Raw genomic sequence first — 18,798 nt, forward strand, 5'->3', positions numbered from 1 at the left:
CTGCCGCATAATTCCAGTGGCCCAGCACAAAAGTCACCACATAAAGGTGCTTGCGTGCATGCTGAGAGGGAAAAAAATATTTACTGTTCTGGCCAGGAAAGTGCTTTCAGGTCAATGATGATGCAGGGGTGACGCAAGACATTAACCTTTCCATGCACCAATGATAGCAAACGGTGCATGCAAAAGGGGAGAACTCCACTGTAATTCTTAAATGTATGTTGTATTGCCAAGGAGCCTAGAAAACCTCAGTCAGGCTGCTGCAAGCTTGAAGACAGGGGGGAGGGAGCAGAGCCAGCTCGAAGGAGACTGGTAATCGAGTTTACTGTGGCTGCCTGCGTGTGTGACCCGCCGGTCACATGTTTGAACCCGGCAGGGCATGCTCAACGAACAAATGGCAATTCATGGGCATGCCAAAAGCCGATAGAGGAGATAACAACAGGTCTTGCAGACAGCGCATGCGTGCTGCCTAGGCTCGACCTGAAAAATGAAAGCCCGCCAAGACGATGATAGAAGAGCTGAGGGTCACTGCTGACAGCTGACAATCTTGCTGGAATCAGCAGGTTTACCGCCTTCCGCAGAGTTAACAGAAAGAATGCAGATGAGGCGGGTCACCTTGGAGCAGTCCTGACCTTCTGGTGGCTGGAATTCCCAATGCAGGCGCAGTGAGGAGTGCAGATACTGCACCTGGCGGTGACAGGGACTGGAGAGGGTTTCGCAGTCAGGATTTTACACGAGGCGCCTCCTTCGAGGCGCTAGCTGACTTCAGTACGCACCCTCCTCGTTCATTGTACTTTTATGATGCATCTTACACAAGAATCATTCCACACACTGAACCCTTTCTAAGTTTTTCTCATCTTTAGAAGCCAATTGAGCAGTGAATGTTTTCTCTCCCAGATGCTCCATTCAGTGGATTCAGCCAGGGTTTTTTCACTCTACACTGCAGACACCCACTCCCACAAACTTGCACAATGGGCTGTCAGCACCACTTTGCCTTCAGTGTGCATTCACCTTGGTCACACTGTGACAGATCATTTTAATGTACAGTTCTCTGCATCCTTGAGAACACAAATGGATTGTTTGAGAGTACTTGTATCTTCCAAGTCTGAGCTCTCGACACCAGGTGGAGTACAGAGATGGGAGACTGTGTTTGAGTCCTTGCCGGATAAGCCGGCCCCTGGGCACCATAGACCTGTCGTGGGTCTCTTATAAATAGGGGTCCTGGTTTTATGGTATTTATTTTTTTAACATTTGCATCTGTATTTATCCATATTTATTTTTTGACCATCTTATTGATATTTATCCATATTTATTTTGTGTTTCGAGAGTAAATAGTCGTAAAACTGTATATTTCCAAATGTATTTAACTGATCAACATGCACTCATACTTTGCTACTTTTCGCGTTTTGGCAAATTAAGCAGCCAAGTATAGTAAAACATTACACCCACAGGTAAATATCCACATTATAATGTTGATATGTGTTAACATATGCCTGTATTCAGAGGAATCAGAACCTGCTTTTTAACTTCCCATTCTGTGCATCTGCTCAGCTGTGGTCCTGGCAAGCACAAAAGATGGCGTGGAGAGCCACCCACAAGAAGTATACTTTTCCGTATTTTTCAGCTTTTAAAAATAAAACAGACATGAAACACATTGTTTTCTGTGTGTATTTACCTGTAAAAATCAGTAAAAATGGAAAACTGGGAGCTTTACTTATAAATATATAGCGGTCGCTCAGCTTTTTAGTTATAGGCAGGGCCACCGGAATTATGCATATTTATAGATTTGGCACATAATCCATCATCTACTGCATAATCTGCAAGTTTTAACAAAAAATAAATTTGATTTCTAGCTGAAACGGATCAAAAGTTACTAAGAACGCAGCTCCGCGTGTTGTTGTGCAGTGGAAGGCTTTTTGCCAATATTAACTGTTCACCTTTCTGTTGCTTATTCTTATATTTGGGTGTTAACCCCATGCGTGTGGCGCATTTTCCCGCTGTGCGCTGACTTTTTTAAAAACCCGCGGTTCATGACGAGCTCAGCTCGTCATGAGCGTATGAGAGGCGTAGCTCATGACGAGCTCAACTCGTCATGAGCGTCGAAGGGGTTAAACTGGTACTAATGAGATGCAACTAATGCCCAAACATCTTTAACAAGTGTAGAAATGTCAAATTACTGCAGTATTACTACCATAAAATGTGTCGCATTGTGCTGCATAATTTGCCGCTCTTGCCACATAATTTACTCATCCCTGCCACAAAATTCATCTTTCCCATGTCGCATAATTCCAGTGGCCCTAGTTATAGGGAAAATTACAGATGGACGAGAAAAATCTGTTCAATACTGAGCACGGATGATCAGTCTCTACGGTGGTCAGGCTTCAGTGGGTGCTGGCGCGTGTGGAGAGCACTGGTGAAGCGGACTGTGACTCCGCCCCTTTACACAGTGCAGGCATGGCTTCAAGCATAGGCACTCGCAAATATCTTCCAAGGTGCCAAAAAGTAACATGGCCAGTGGAATGACAGATGGCTGCACTGATATCAGCAGTGTGGGGTTGTAAGGTGGGCATAAGGTAAGCGGAGCATGTACGTGGTGTGGAAAGTGACTCATGGAGTTATTTAAGGGATTTATTCCATTCTATCCCCTAAATTATGCCCCTAGTCTCTAGAAAAGTTGCAGATTTGACAATACTGTGCTATGCTGTATCTGTGTCGATGTCCTTCTACCACACCCTGGGATAAGCCTCAAGTGTGCAAAGGAGGTAACTTGATTAATACATTGAAATAAATAGAATCGGAGGCCTCCCAACCTCGTATTCCTCTAGTCTCTTATCTGTAAACCTTGGGAATGGTTAGAAAAGGGCTCAGTTAAGGTACTAAGTGCTATAAAAATCCTTCACAAAGACCCCCAACAAGGCGTGCAATTCACTGACGTGGGCAGACGCAAACACCTAAGCTCTTTCACCGAAATGAGACAGTGGGAATGTTTTTGCCATGGCATTAAGACTGGATGTTTAATCTAGGCTTTAACACTTTGCTAAAATATGCTGGTTGTGAACTCTGTATTTAAAGTCTGGGCAGGTTTCGCAGCACAGTGGCATTTCTTTGGTGAGAGTAGTCCCATAGATTCACCATTGGAACCACTCACACCCCAGTTGCTTTGTAACCAGCAAGATGGAAACTATGGAACTTAAAGGCATGTTTTTTAAAAATTAATCTTGGCGCCTATTTCTGACAAATTGTGCGCTCTTGGGTAATCCCTTTCTGAACATATTTCTCTGCTCCTTTTTTTATTAGAGATAGCAAACACAAACTGAACACCGATAGTAAGCATGCAATAAGAAAACAGGAGTGTAATCCAACAGCTAACACCCCTGTTACACATGGGAAAGAGAACACCCAGTCTGGCAGTCCACTTACTGAAATACGGTTTAGTGAGAAAGTTATGAATCTTGAAACAAGGAGTCCTGTCCTATGGTGTTGGTACTCCTGCTTCACCGAATTAAGGATAGTCAAATCATATCCTTCCTATGCCTTTGTCCCCTTGTTGCCATTCTGTGGTAGAGGTGGGCGAGCCACTCAAGGCTCGAGCTCAAGATTCCTCCCTCTGGCTCGTCTTAAGGGTCTCTTAAAAATCCTCGAGCCGAGCCTTCATGTGGCTTCTGTCCACCACCCACAGTCTAATCTCGAGCAACAAGAATTAAAGAGCCTTCACCTTTAATGTAAAATGAGAGGGGGGGAAAGGATGCCCCTCTAGCGGCTGAATTGCACAATGTGAAACTTGGGATTTATCCCGGCTTCCACACTTGAACAAACTGTGTGATCCTTTGCAAATGTTTTATTTCACTTTACCTCTTTTACCTTTCTCCTTAGCACACGTGAGAGCACCTTGAAATTCATGAGTTCAATATGTGCGCTGTACAAAACCTTCTCTTGTGTTTGATTTAATAAACAATATTGTTGTTCTATGTATCATAGCAAGTTAGGTCACCCAGGGCCTGCACTTGACAAATATGACAAATGACTTCCCTCTGTTCACTAATGGCATTGTTGTCACAGTGGAGTGGGGGGAGGGGGTGTTTCTAAGTTCATGTTTGAATACTATCACTTTCGAATAGAACTTATCCTATTTTTTACATGTTTGTTGCACAATATCTTCCTAAATATAAGAGTGGCAGGACACCTTTTCGGCTTCTTTTCAGTTACTTTAGTTAAGGTATAAATAAATACTTTCCCATTTGTTTAACATCTTTCTGAATTTTACAGCACACTCTCTTACCAGCATCCTAGTGCTGCTTTACACCTGGGGATCCCAAAAGGCCCTTAGGCTGTACTTTGAGCATCCCTGGTTTAAAGCTTTTCTGTAATCTACTAGGGTTTCTGTGATCAACCCTCCCCAGGGCCTTCTGAGCCCCCTTTAGCAGAGGGTGGCTCTGAGATCGGTGGGTGGGATACCTTCAAGGGCCACCAGTGAACCGTGGGGTATTCACGAGAAGCTGCATTTTCACCAGGAGGCTTTGGTCACCAGGCACGAGCAATATCTAAAAACGGAGGCAGACTTTTTGTTTTAGCCTATCAGGGTTAGACCGCTGCAGTATTGTGTGTGGTGATGCGCTTATCCATGCAGGTAGCACAGTAGCACACTACACCGTGTGGGTTATGCGGTTGTAAGTGTGCTGTGTTTGATTTAGGCTTATGTGGAAAGTGTTTCCATGTCATGAGTGAGGGCCACCGCGGAGCAGTCATCGTGTTACAACGCGGCACTTGTCGGTGTAATGGACGAGGAAGTGTGAGAGACAGACATATATGTTTTATAACAAAACAGCAAGAGGATGGCAGTAAGGGATTTGTTGCCACACCACCTAACTATACACAGTAATTTGAGTAGTTGTCTCTTATAAATGCTGCCCACCTCTTAGGTCCACTAGCAGGGACCGTACAAAAATAGATAAATAAAAAGCAGATAGAGAGGCAGCAATGACAGTGATATGATAATGTATCAATACATCACAACGCAACACATGTCCTTCGATATAAAAAAAGTCCAGTTTTAATATGTCTTCTTGACACGATGATAACATTAGACAGTCAGTACTCTTAACATAGGATGATCACAAAAGCAGCCAAGAAACAGCCAACGCGTTTCGCCCGATGCAGGCTTCCTCAGGGCAGGTTAAGATCTGCTTGTTATATATGTTTTATAAATGGTGTTATGTTGGCAGTACACATATTTGTGCAATGTTGTTGAGGCATGAGGTGATGACAAGCCCACGGAAGGGGAGGAGTCCACATGTATGGGCTGGGCCGTGGGATGAAGCAGATATTGTCACTGGTACCAAGATACTTCCATCTTTGAGGTATGCTCAAGGCTCTTCGGATGCTTCCGGGGTGGCCAGATAATGCTTCTTCTCAGAAGACTGCCCCAACTGATGCGAAAGATGCTCGGATGGCAGTAGTGTTATATTTCAGCTGTGTCCTTTTATGTTAAGCGTGTGTTTTCATCCTTTCTCGTCAGATAAAAACCAATACAAGGCGGGTGACGTGCCCATCTGTCATTCCCCGGAGGGAGCAGGCTGGCTTTCATTTGACTCAGGAAACCTTTTCTTCAACCAGTTACTTGCTCTTATCACCGAAAAAGGGCTTAGCGGAAGACACAGCTGTACTTTAGGCGCCAAAAGACCACTGCTGCTAAGGATTTCGGTAACATTTTCCAAACAATAGCTCAATGGCACATATTTAGATCTGTGATGGAAGGATGAACGTCTGAGCGGCCCGCCAAGCCTTGAACCCTTGACCTGCAGGCTACCCTCACGCACTTAGCAGGTGCATTATCCAACTGAGATAATTCACAGGCTTCATCAGATAGGCCTGTGCGGTAAAGATTCTGTGGCAGGAAACATGTTTTAGTATCTAACACAAGCGGAAACACAATCTCTGCTAAATATAGACGCCTCGTGTGGACTTTGGCAACCGGCTTCTGACCGGAGCCAAAACGCAGAATGCCGACACACTCAGGCCTTTTCCTTGACTGCATAAACACTGCAAGTAGATAACATTAAAAATGAAGTTTCGACATTTATAGAAGTAATATCGGAAACGGCTTTCCGTACCCTCTTGATTCCTCTGGAATAAAACGCGTCAGGATGAAAATCAATTCACTTTATTGGCGCATAAAGGTCATTCTGCTTAGGACGCAGAGCCGCGCTCAGACATCTTCAGCCTAAATACAGACCCAGCCTGGGGATTACCGTCCGCGAAACAACAAGCTTAGATAAGATCACCCAGGAGCCGGAGAGAATAATAAATACAGCGGGGCTTTGGAAAACAAATGCTGAACTGAAAGAGACAGCCGCTGCTTCACGGGCAAACAGGCGCCCACGGTCACCCGTGGGGCAGAGGAAGCTGCCGGGGCAGGGAGGATGGGGGTGGGGAGGGGGCAGACTGCCAGGGTAGAAGAGAAAGAGAGGGGAGAAGAGAGGGGGAGAAAGAGAGAGAGGGGAGAAAGAGAGAGAAAGAGAGGGGAGAAAGAGAGAGAAAGAGAAGGCGAGAAAGAGAGAAGGAGAGAAAGAGAGAAAGAGAAGGCGAGAAAGAGAAAGAGAAGGAGAGAAAGAGAGAAAGAGGAGAGAAAGAGAGAAGGAGAGGAGAGAAAGAGAGAAAGAGAGAAAGAGAGAAAGAGAGAAAGAGAAGGCGAGAAGGAGAGAAGGAGAGAAGGAGAGAGAGAGAGAAGGAGAGAGAGAGAGAAGGAGAGAGAGAGAGAAGGAGAGAGAGAGAGAAGGAGAGAGAAGGAGAGAAAGAGAGAAAGAGAGAAAGAGAAGGAGAGAAGGAGAGGAGAGAGAGGGAGAAGGAGAGAGAGGGAGAAGGAGAGAGAGAGAGAGAGAGAGCGAACTACCAGTGTATGGGAGAGAGACTGGGGATGAGTGTCTGAAAAGATTCAGCGCTCCATTTATCAACTCCTTGTGTTTGCTTTGTTCGCCCTAAGTTGGCAGGGTATGCCCAGACGTGGGTCCCTTGCTCACTTTGGCACTGAAGTCAAGCTAGCCCGGCTGATGAAGGGTGTTACCCCGAAACCAGTCCAAGGATGCTTGTTTCCGGTCCAGGGAAGACCTGACCTGGTAGTTAAGGCTGGACTGTTCCCATGAGACACAGGGTCATGATTGATTTGCATATGGCTGGGTCTGAACTGGGGTGTGGAAGTGGGCTAAAGAACGATGATGGATTCAACCCAGATCTGTGACTGGGGGTGAGTGTCTGAAAATGTCGGCGCTCCAGCCATCAACTTCTTGTGTTTGATTTGTTTGTCCTAAGTTGGCAGGGTATGTCCAGACGTGGGTCCCTTGCTCACTTTGGCACTGGATGCAAGCTAGCCTGGCTGATGAGGGGTGTTACCCCGAAACTGGTCTCAGGATGCAAGACCTGCCTTGGCATTTTGGGCTGGACTGTTCCCATGAGGTACAGGGTCAAGCCTGATTTGCATATGGCTGGGTCTGAACTGGGGTGGCGAAGAGAGCTAAAGAACGATGATGGATTCAACCCAGAACCTGGGACGCCCTTCATTGGCACCAGGACTAGGTCAGTAGGTAGACATATTCTCACATACTCCTCCATGGTTGGAGTTTGCACCATTAATACAAATTAATTTAATCCCTAGGTTGCCCACCCTTCTGTCCTGAAGAAGACCTGCAAGCGGAGGTTACAAGCCGCCCTCTACGCACAAGTCGGGCCGAAACGTCTACGCATTCCCCCCAGCAAAGGGACTGTACCATGCCCTTTCCCCATCGTCGGATGCCACATTCATGCACTAACAGAATAATGCAAAATGTTTTGTAAATAAATGTCGTGGACAGGCTATACTGTACTGTTTTCCTTCACAAACCAGTTTTTTCTTTGAATAAGGAACAGTCTGCAACTCTGAATCAAGTGATTCTCACTCCTTTTTCCCCTAGTACAAGCACCTTCTCCCCTTTTTTTCAAGCAACCTTTCATTGCATATGTGTGGTAATGTCTTTACCGTCTAATTTATGTTTGCATTCAATTGTCTGAAACATATATAAAAAATCAATTTACTCAACTGAAGTGTGGGCACAGTTTGTATATACACATTGTGTATTTTGAGAAACTCTTTTCTTTTTAGGGTGTGCATTTACAATCAAGTAGTATTGATTACCAGTGGTTGACCGTTATGGCAACCCCCATATGATAAAGTTTCCCTCATTGTTTTTTCTAAGGCCAGTCAAGGGCCAATTCTTTCATATTACATTGTACCCAGGTTCTGTGGCGATTATCGGGTTACCCCATTAATTTGTAATGATTATCTTAGAATCACAGCATGAAGGGCTGAACCAATCCTCATCTACGGAAACAAACTGAAGCTCTGAACGTACAGCAGTTTCCACATCTTTAGTCGCCTTATTTTTGCTTTAAACCTACGTTTTCCTCTATAGTTATGTACTGTAGCATTGCCTCTTGGAAATACACATGGGTACCGAGCACATACTCAGCCATTGTATTGTAATTATCATGCAGGCAACAAAGCAAATAATTAGCATTGGAGTCATTTGTAGCTCTGTTCATCTGTCCCATAAAGCAATTAAGCCAGCTTTAAATTGCACATGCAGGACATTAGAAATACATATAAATAATGCTTGCATTGGCGGCTCAAACATTTGAGTGCAGCAGACACATACAAGTTGAAATAATAAGGTACACCTGCCAGCTTTGAAAAACTGCACTCCATCTGCGAGAGGGAGGGCCTGGTTATAAAGAGGAGGAGCTTTCAGGCCATTACAGCCTGAGCACCACAGAGACACTTGGGGCGGGCCTGAAGGGGTGGAGCTTTGAGCGGCTCGAGCGCAGCCACTGCTATGGTGCACAGAAGTGCAATGGACCTATGTGGAGGCAGCAAGCAGAATCGGTAATAGATTTACACGGTGGCAGACCTGTCAATTTGTGGAACTTCTTCACTGTGTGAGGAAGGAGGGTTTTAGGGGGAGGCAGGGCCTTGAAGGGGGTGGGGCTTGTTGCCGATCACAGCAACAGGCACTTTTAAATTGCCCTCCGCCCACCCCCTCATTCCAGCTTTTGAGGCTGCCGGACATGTCCTTGGGAGGTTTCACACCTCGTATTGGACCCTGGCCGATCAGAACCTCGAAAGAATTAGCTAGAAACCTGCCCACTGCAGGGGTTTCCACTTCATTGTATACACACCGCGTGAGATTGGCTCCTCACCTGGTGACCGTGTGATGGGTGCCAATATTGTGTGATTCACAGTGGCACTGTGCGAGTTGTAAGGTCAGCTGTGCACACCCGCAAGCTTTTTACCATGTGAAGAGAGCCGATATCGTGTGACACACGGTGGCATTGTGCGAGTTGGTAGGACTGATATTAGTACATAAAGGTAAAGGTACGAGTGGTCTGTGGAAAGGGAATATAGCTTGAGGCGAGTGCAGACAGACAACAATGCGAAATGGGACCTGGAACTTTGGGGAGGGATGGTGGAGAGATTGGGTGAGGTGGATGTTGTGAATGAGGGACCCCCACGGCCTCCCACTGCTTTGACACAGAAAATGCATTAGATATGGGTGAATGCGGTCACCGAGTTTGGGTGCCTACCCCTGTGGGGTGGGGGAACTGACAGCATACGTGCTCTGAATAGAACTTTAACATAATAAGACGGGTATGCAGTTCCTATACCAAACAGTGATAGAATATGATGAGCAGGTCAGGTAAGTCCAAGGTAGTTACCACGAAGCATGACTCCATGTCGGGACGGTGATAAATGAAACAGCATTAGCACTTTCTTTTCATTCATAGCTGATAAATCCTTTACCCCAATCTACACTAACTAGCCCCACACCAGGCTTCAACACCACAAACTGCATAATGGGAAGATCTCCGTTAAAGAGCCCCCCCTGTGGGTGCCCGTCGGGCATGCAGTGCCGGCCCAACGTGGAGCAGACCCAATGATGAAGCAAGGCACCTATCGATCAATTAATCAATCAATCAGATATTTGTAAAGCGCACTACTAACCCGTGAGGGTATCGAGGCGCGGGGGGCGGGGGTGCTGCTATTGCTCGAAAAGCCAGGTCTTAAGGAGTCTTCTGAAGGTCAGCAGGTCTTGGGTCTGATGCAGGTGGACGGGGAGGGGCGTTCCATGTCTTGGCGGCGAGGTGGGAGAACGATCTGCCGCCGGAGGTCGCTCTTCGGATGCGGGGGACTGTGGTGTGTGAAGGCTCTTGCTCCTAAGGAGTTGCGCTCCCTGCTGACTATCTACAACTTAAATGACCTGCTCATCATATATCATCACGGTTTGGCATAGGACCTGCATACCCATCTTATTATGTTATACGTGAGTTGGGCCTGGAAGTCCGGGGCTGGACCTTCTGAAAATTAATCAGTGAGGTAATGATGTTAAACTTAGGGTGAACCTTGCCGCCTGCTGAGGACTTCTCTTTTTTTTTTTTTTTTGGTGAGGACTTCTTGAGACATCTCATATGCAATGTGGTATTGAATATGCCTTTATATCTGATAATGCTGCATTGTCCATTTGTATTTGCTGTTTTTGTATTTTATGTGGGAAATGATAATAAAAACAAGTCTAAAAAAAAGGTAAATGTAATCAACTTAGCATCCATGAGCGGGAGAGTTGAAGCCCCCAGTTACCCATACGACTGCCTTCCATGTGCTCCGGACAAGTGAGCTATATTAAATAAAAAACGGGGGAATGGAATAACAACAGGGTTCTATTGATCTTGGTGCCCGAGGCCTTCTGGATGCACATTTATTACACAAGAGCTTTCAAGCCAGAACTCTCTTCGACCAACACCCTTGTTGGGGTACCAGAATTCATGCATTCTGAATCTTCACCCAGAGTATAATACCCTCTAAAGGAATATTCATAGTACTTACTGAAAAAACGAAAACAGTAAAGCTTATACAAATATTCCCAACAGAACACAAAAAAACAATATAATAGAAATACCAAAAACTAAAATAATTTTAATAACAGAAGGTAGCGAAAAGGTAAGTAGCAAACTGCAAAATCGATTCTTATTTCATTTTTTAAAATGTAATGAAAGGTTTTGGTTTTAATTTCCTAAAATATTAGCACGTGGCAGAAGGAGTTGAAGCCTGCTTCTGGGCGCTAGCATAGCAGTCTGTCAAAGCACTACAACACCTTTGTGAATGCACACTCAGGCACACAACACCAAGCAAGAACATACAAGAGGCAGCTTCTAAAGCACACAAATGTGGCACCATAGACAGAGGAAATATATTTTACTACAAATAGAACACTACGACACAGCGTCAAGACCATTTGAAACCTTTAAAAATATTTTTTAGGATTTCTGCTGAAGCCCTCAAAAATATTAGCAAATTGCAGGGCAGTGTCAAAGGAGCCATTTCTTAGCCCACTACTGCATCACTTACAATCAGCAACAATAGATCTTCTAGAATGTTGCTTGTTTGATGACATCATCTTGGGTTTGAGGACTATTCTGACATCATTCATCGGAGGACCCATTAAATCCTTCCTAAAATGTGCAAATACATGTTTATACTTTCTTTTGAAGCTCTTTGTTTTATTAGCTCCAGTTTCAGTTTTTAATTGAGAAAGATTTGAACCTTCAAATAGGTTCACATTTTCTTATATCACAATTCCACACTACAATCATATAAACATCCATTCATTAGTACACATATAAAAAAACTTTTTAAAAATTCAAAACTTAACATAGTTCACTCCTGAAGAATTTAACAATAAACAAGCCTACTCTACAGAGAATATATCACACCTACTAAAAAGCAGTTTCAGATGGAAACATTCAACAAAATACAATGATGAACAAACAAAGGCAGCGTGATCTAAGCCTTGGATAAAACCTTCGACGCCCTCATAACAAAGCTCATATCATCTGTCTTCGATTTAAATTGTTTTCCACGCCTTGGTAACAATCTTTCAAGGTAATATGTTCATTCTAGTAGCAGAATCAATCGCGGAACCCCATGATCCAGGTTCTATTCCAAACATGGTTCAGGACTTTTTACCCTGCCGTAAGAGGTACCAATATCATATTTGCCCTTATTAAGGCATAAAGCCGTATCTGACCCCATAATGAATTTTGAACAAGCTTGAGAAAAAGATTTTTAGCTGTAAATCTGACATGGAAGCAAATTCTTCCTCTTGTAACTTAAATAAATCTAAGGTAACTAAGAAGTTCCTGTGGAAAATGCTGTCTGCTCTCTTCTGGACAAAGAAAAGAGAAAACAATATTTTCCTGAGGAGTTCTTTTCAGAGTTGATTAGCCGCAACCACTAACGAAGAACTGCTGTCAAAGCGGGCAGACCAGAAGGTCTAAGCGTATCACATATGTTGCCGCTAACGTGTTCAAGTTACATCATTTACGTTCATTTTTTCAATCAGTAATGTTCATAAAGGACCAATTTTTTTTTTTACAGCAATTGTCTCTAGCGCATACAAAAGACTTTTTTTAACCAATATAACAATAACAACAAAAAACAGGGTCTACTACCAAGAGCATTACAAAAAAATATTAAACCATTGTATAAGTCAACATTTTTCGTACCAAAAGGGATATCTTTTAATTTAGACTCGGGCAAAAACATTTTTCCAAGTATATATACATTTAACAACTTCGAGTACTTCCTTCCACAAGTGCCATAAGTATTACATTATTGTCTGATGTTTTCCCTTAAATACTCGAATGTTGCTTTTGAGTGTGTTAATGTTCAAAAAATGTCTTTCAACATACTTTAGGAGTCATGTTGAATACCACAATATGGTCCATATATAACAAGCAGGACCATTTTTGGTTGGCCTCCTACCACTGAAGCATCTTCATTAACACTCGATAGGATACCTTTTTAGGTCAAAGCATGGCAGCTAGGGCAGCTGTCTGGTTTCCTAATGGCATCTTGGGGACATTCTGAAAGCTCTCCTGGAGAAGTATTTTGCTCCCTGCTTACCATTGGCTTTGTATTTTGTAACTCACATTTGCTTGCTCTCTGTTTGCTGGATTTATGTGTTTTAGGCTGTCCAGCTTGAGTTTGTCCCTCCCATGGAGCATAGCCCGTTTACTGTAGTCTTCCACTGTTCGCTTTCTGTAAAAAGGCCTTTAAATCTACTTATCCCATCACATTTGCTGTACATTCAAAGACAGAGGTCAAGAAGCAGGCTCTGTCACCAAAGGGAGCTTAGTGTTTACTTTTATTTCTCTGAATTAAAAGAGAGAGAATTTAGGGGACAATCCTGCTGGGCCCCAGTGTGAATGGAGAGACTATAGGATGTTATTTTTCTCTAGTACACAACAAAATGTAAACGTCTGTAATTGAACTGTGCATATATCAGAATTAGGAAAGCATATATGAAACACATTCTTTGTAATTCTAAAGTGTGGTCGGTACAAACATGTTCATATGATCAAAGCAAATCAATCCACCATTTCCGCACAATATTGTTTCAATTTAAAATGTGTTGTCTGTAATGGCAGCGCGCTACCACACCATTGGTACTCCACTCTACGCAGCTCCATTTTACGAAACTCTACTCCACTCTACTCAGTTTTATATCATCATACGCCCATCCACTCTACGTCACTCCCGGCCACTTCAGTCTAGGACACTCCATTCTATGGCACTCCACTCTAAGCTACTCCACTCTATGCTACGCCACTTTCCTCCACTATACATCATTCCTTTCTATGAAGCTCTACTCCACTCTACACCCCTCCGTTGCTCAACACCCCACGCCACTTCACTCTACCACACTCTACTCCACACCAATCTACGCCACTGCACTCAACACCACTCTAAGTCACTTAACTCTCATTCACTCTACTGTACGCAACTATACTCCACACTATGCTACTCTATGAAACTCCACTCTACTCTAACACCATACTCCATTACACTCTACGCAAACCTTCTCTACTCCACACCACGACGCTCCGCTACACTTTACAACACTCTACGCCACTCCACGCTATGACACTCCACACCAATGTACTCTACTCCACTGTACTCTACTCCACTGTACTCTACTCCACTGTACTCCTCTCTATCTACACCACTCTCCAGGTCCTCCACTGTATCGAACTTCACTTCACTCTAATCTACGGCTCCGCTCTCCTCTCCTCTCCTCTCCATGCCCCTCGTACATCTCCACTCTACCCCACTCCATTCTATGATACTCCACTCTATTGCACTCTACTCCACTCCACTCTTTATCACCCCACTTTACGCCACTCTATGCCACTTCACTCTAAACCACTCTATGACCCTTCCCAACACTCCACTCTAAGACCGTCTACTTTACTCCACTTCACTCCACTCTATGCTACGCCACTCTATGCTACGCCACTTCACGTTGCAACACTATATGCTACGCCACTCTACGTCACTCCACTCTATGACACTCCACAACACTCTAGCACATTCTATGCCACTCGACTTTACTCCATGACTCTCCACTCAATGACCCTGCAAGTCACTATGCCACACCACTCAGTGCCACTCCACACTTCACTCTAGACGTTCTACTCCACTCAATTCTACTCCATGACTCACTACCTTATGACCCTCCGCCCTATGACCCTCCAAGCAACTCTATGTCACTCCACTCAATGCCACTCTACACTTCACTCTACAACACTCTACTCCACTCTATGCCACTCCACGACACCTATGCCACAACACTCTATGCTCCTCTATGCCACTCTACAACAGAATACGCCACTCCACTCTGCTCTATGCCACTCCACTCTACACCCCTTTACTCTACGACACTTTACTACACTTTATGCCCCTCTACTTCACTCTATGCCCCTCCCCTCTGCTCTACACCACTCCACTTTAATCCACAAAACTTCTCTCTAGTGTACACCACTCAACAACACTGTATGCCACTCTACGCCACTCCACTCCACTCTACACCACTCTCTTCCAGAAACTTTTAGCCAGGCTGAACTGCAGCTCTGGTGTACAACATGGCTAAACCCCAGTGGCAAAGCCAATAGCTCTTGCATGGGTGCGATCTCTTGGCTTTGCCAATGCTTGTTTTTGTTCCTTTCCTCTCCTCTGTAAACATATTCCCTTTCTTGGTCCCCAGACCTTTTTCCTACATGCACTGCCCCATCACTTAATCAAACCAGCTGTACATTCGATTCAGATTGCATCGCTCGCTGCAGTGCGCAGGGATGCGAAGTGCTCTACGCACGCGGGGCACAACCCTCCGGTGGTGCCATGTGATTTATTATTTAGCACATAGACATCTATCTGATCCTGGATAGTTATCCATCTCAGTTCCCAGTATTGACCAGAGTTCTTATTTTCATGCTGAGAATTTAAAATGCTCAGATCACTGCAGGTGCTCCTCACTTGATCTTACAGCATGATTAAATATTAACTCTCACCTGGGCAGGTGTCTCAACAGCATAAAGCCACCTATAAAGAAAGCAACCGACTAGAACAGCGTCTGTCACCCTAGGCCATGCTAATGAGGAGAAGTGTGGCTCAATGGTTAGAGCGGCAGACCTTGATGCAGAGCTCTGGCCCGGGACCAGGGTTCGATTCCCCGCCTCGGCGGGTCTCGGGCTCAAATTCCTCTGATCGGATATTCTCGCCTCAGTGCCTATTCTAATCATGGGTCCCACGCTGCAACTCTGGGCAATAGCTTGCTTAATCTCCACAACGGCCCCAACAGTGCGAGGATGTTTGGTTTCACCATGGGGGTGCCCAGGAGTGGACACTTCACAAGGAAAACCAGGAAGGGTTCCTTAGCGGTATGAGTACAAGCGCCGGGAGACCCGGTCCGGGTAGCTACGCGCTATACAAGTACAACAACATTTACATTACATTTACATGAGGCTGCAGACCAAAATATTACACCCTCATCCAGGAAAAGTAATAGCGGGTGAGGTATCCCAACCCCCACCAGCTAGGATAATCAAGCATTGGCAAAGCCAAGACGTTCAGCTTTAATGCCGTTAAGCATGCAAACAGAGGCATTCATGAATGCTGTTTCCATGCGTCGCATGCACAAATGCTGTTCAGTATGTCAGAGCCAGGTCTATTGGTTCTGCTAATGCTAGGAGAAAAAATACCAAAACAGATTGTTTATAGTGTAAATGGCTAGAGGTGATAAAGATTTGAACGTGACTAACTGCGCAACAACTGATATATTCCAGATGAAAAATAGTCCCTCATGCATTCGAATGGAAGCACTTCTTAGAGGACGGACTGATACATCAAACAGCCAATAGCATGAGGTGACAGATAATTCTCCTTTGGTAGTAGCCAAATACTGCTCTTTTTCAAAGAATTGGGCTGGCAGACAGTGAACTTGTCAAGCCAAACCTAACGGGGAAGATTTGATATAGATTGAATACTGGAGTGGGAGAACTGGTTTTATGGATTATAAATTTGAAAGTGGAATGTTCCAGCATGAAATATACAATTCCTTCAGTTATTCTGAATTTGATTTAACTTCCTCCACATTGACACCCTATGTGAGTCTGCTGGGAATAAAATATCTCTGCCTGGATCAAGCTTATTTTACTTAACTGTAAACAAACAAAAACAAGCATTGAAAATGCAACAGGTCTCGCCTTTGATTAAGTTAAAGGCATTTGCTTTGCTAATGGTATTCTATAGCAAAGCAAATGGCTTTAACTTAATGAAAGGAGAGACCTATTGCATTTTTAATGCTGGTTACTTGTGGCACAGCTAATCAATCTTGTTTTTGAAACTCCCATCTCCCCATATCTGCTTGCAATCCCAGCACTACTTTCTTTTTTTTGGTTAAGCACTCCACAAGAGTGCATGCGTTTTCCAGCTGTCTCCATTGTGTACTTCTATTCCCTTCCAATCTGTGTGTTGCCCTTAAGCTTCAGCCTGTCCTCTTCCAAGTGGTGCTTTCTCTTGTTTACTGCCCACTCCTCGTTGCTCTCTTGGTTGTTGCTTCACATCCCTACCACCACCACTGTGTTGCTTCTGTCACCCCGCCCTCTGTTTCTTCACCCCCACCCATGGCTTCCTTCTCTGCCGCCTGTTCCTTTTCCTCCCAACCCCCCCCCCACCTAAAATGCTCCCTCCATGACCTTACTTTTTTTTTTTACAACACTTTTTCCCTATTGGCTGAACTGGTATTGGCAAGTAAAATGATAAAGAATAGTGGGCATCTCATTTGAAGGTGCACAAACGTGTAGTGTGGACAATCAGAAAATAACGCAGCCTGCCGAGTGATGGCCTTTTTTTTATTTACCCATGCAGCACCGCATGGTTAAAAAACTATTGACAAAACCAATAGGTCTGAAAGGTGAAACCTATTGGCTTTGCCAATGCTCGTTTTTATCAGCTGGAAAACTGCACCATTATGTGTCCTTGGTAGTTTTTTTTCTCATTTAGAGTGTGAACTTGAGGTATGCTTGCTCACTTAATATAAATAGGGGTTGCATTTTTTTTTAAAGATTTTGTTTTTTAATAAACCATCTCTGAAAATAGTATAATAGTACAGGCTGTTTAATGAAGGCTTTACACTAACCAATATCCAAGGTTTGGTGAAAAGCTCCAATAAGAAAATAAAGTGATCCGGTCAGCACAAAAGAAAACGACAATGACAACTACTGTAATGAAAGCAGACTTACTGGTTGTCAAAAGATTCGAAATGTTTCAGTTATTTTTGCTAACTATAAGACCTCGAAGTAATAATTTCCATAATGCTTACAATAGGAGAACTACCTAACACTGCATTGTTTACGTGTAAGAAACGTTGGTGCATGCACACGACTGTGCGTCCCATACTATCAATCCAACCGCACTGTGCTTTGAAAATAAAATGCTTTCTGACCAAGCTCCAATCCACTATTGAAATACTATCACTCATCACACCCTTTTACAAACAAGAATTTCACCCCGCAGCACTCTTAGCAGTCAGCCTGCGGCGCAACCTGCAAATGTAACAAGGCCTTGTGATCTTGGGGGAAAAAAACACACACACACAACAACCGCAACAAAAAGACCTGGCGCCATGAACACAAATGTATTGCTTTATCTCAACATTTAACTGTCTTCTCGTACAAATCGGAGCCTCACCTTGTGTTTTAATAGGAAGGTTATCCAAAGCAAAATAATACATTATATTCACTTTAAAAAGGAATCTTGATATACCCATAACCGATTCTTAGAGCCAATTATGTGACTAAAGAAATATGTAAACATATAGAACAATTACTGACACCAGGCTTTGGATAATGAATGAATAAATGAATCATAGTTGCAGAGAACTGCTACCCCTGATCGGGGTGTCCTGGCGCTGAAGCTACATATAGGAAACATTTTACACTTCACAACTGTTGCAATAACCAAGTTTAAGACATTTTCTAAAAGCAGAGAATGCAATCATCAGTCTCCACTAATAAACACGCCACACACGTGTACCACTAAATAGTCGAGCTCATGCTGCCAATTTAAACAAGCTAGCAACAAAGCAAACAAATCCCGCCGCCCCCCGTCCCTCACTTACCTACCTCCAGCCGCTGGAACACCCTGTGACGCACACCGCAACCGCAACCCGGCCTGGAGCCGCCTCGGCAGAGAAGCGGGAGGACAGGAGCGTGACGCGCGTGAACGTGCACGTTGACGTTCCCGCGCGTTCACGGACCTGAGTCGGCTCGTTCCCAGCTCTGTGTCGGGCTCGTTCACAGCTGCTACTCCCTTGACAGGGAGGAAGGTGACTATAGAACTCGCTGGCGGGAGCGCTTCGCGCTCCAACGCCAGGCGAGCCC

The 18,798-nt window shown here is 44.3% G+C and overlaps 1 protein-coding gene across 1 annotated transcript in view; it reads right to left on the reverse strand.

Moving 5' to 3' along the window:
• The window catches only part of LOC144784891 (ubiquitin-conjugating enzyme E2 E2), a 738,431-nt gene that overhangs the window by 583,603 nt on the left and 136,030 nt on the right, over positions 1-18,798 (reverse strand). The gene's annotated exons all lie outside the window — the stretch shown is intronic.

Source organism: Lissotriton helveticus, chromosome 10 (assembly GCF_964261635.1).
Source record: "Lissotriton helveticus chromosome 10, aLisHel1.1, whole genome shotgun sequence".
Classification (NCBI taxonomy): domain Eukaryota; kingdom Metazoa; phylum Chordata; class Amphibia; order Caudata; family Salamandridae; genus Lissotriton; species Lissotriton helveticus.